This window comes from Charadrius vociferus, unplaced genomic scaffold (assembly GCF_000708025.1).
Source record: "Charadrius vociferus isolate BGI_N301 unplaced genomic scaffold, ASM70802v2 scaffold1168, whole genome shotgun sequence".
Taxonomy (NCBI): domain Eukaryota; kingdom Metazoa; phylum Chordata; class Aves; order Charadriiformes; family Charadriidae; genus Charadrius; species Charadrius vociferus.
Window position 1 is genome coordinate 317,648 of NW_009661376.1, and position 1,305 is coordinate 318,952.

Consider the following 1,305-nt stretch of genomic DNA (forward strand, 5'->3'; position numbering starts at 1 on the left):
TGGGCCAAAAAGGCTGCATTCTTTCAGAAACCTTTCAGAAAACAGTGTTTGCAACAGAGCAGATTTGCAAGAATCACTTTAACAGCCTGGAACAGAGCCATCACCCAGAAGCAAGAGTAGGGTGGAGCCTGCCCCAGACCCTTCTGAAGTTCAGCACAGCCAGGAAAAGGAAGGGAGGGGTCTGGTCCGAGCATGTTCACTCTCAGCGCTACCACATTTGGAGAAAGGGGTTGTCCACAGTCTGCAAGGGAAATGTTCTGAGGGTCTCCACCTCCCTGGGAGCCGGGCAGCATCATCAGCAGACAAGGTACCCAAGGACCCCAGGAGCCTAGGCTCACAGCAGTCACGTGTGGATTCTCCCTGCTGCCCCAGGGCTCAGCGCTGCTGCCCTGGCCTCTCTGAATGCTGTGCCTTCCCTCCCCTGAGCTTGCAGGCCAGTGACTGCCCGGCTGCAGCCTCTGGCCCCATCAGTTTGCTGGCTGCTATCTCTGAAGTAGCAGGAGAGATTCCAAGTTGCTGCAACTTCACGGGCAGGAAGCGTAAGAGGCTGCCAAGCTGTGCACAGACACAGCCCAGCCAGCAGCAGAAACGGACATTTCCGTGGGCAGGCAGCTGTGCTGCATGAGGTTGGTGGGGAGAACTGCTCCCGGGGCAAGGCAGGCTGGGGCCGGCAGAGGCTTTTGCAGGGCTCGGAGACCTTTGCAGCAGGGCTGGGGCTGTGACGGGGGTCGCGCAGCACTAGCAGCTCCCCAGGAGCCAACAGAACGTGCAGAGTGCCCGCTGGCACGGGGAAGGGGAGGTGGGGGGCACACCACCCACAAGGTGACAGGCATGCAGGTTGCAGAAGTTCACGGGGGCCAGGCTTCATCCCTGGAACAGACAGGAACTGTTCTGTGCTACGTAAGATGGCTGGCTCCAAAACAGCCCCATTCTGCCTGGGTCTGACAGAATGCACTGCCAGCTCCTGCCTCAGATTCCTGCTCTTCTCGTCCCTACCCAGGTGAAAAACCAGAGCAGCGCCCAAAGGCCTCCTCTCGGCATGCACGGGGGCCAAAGCCACCCAAGCGCTGGGGAGAAAAAGCTCCTGATGACTTCAAACCTGCTGGCCCGACCCCTCAGCGGGAGGCGCTGAGCTTGCAGCCCACTTGTTCTGCAATAAATCTATGTTATAAGAGAGTCCCGTTTGATTTGCCATGGTTTTATCTCCCTGCAGGTCCCGCAGGCCCGAGGGCCACACCGCAGCGGGCGCCGAGGCAGGGCCGGGCCGGCTGCCCGCTGCCCGCGCCCCTCGCCCGGGCCCAGCTC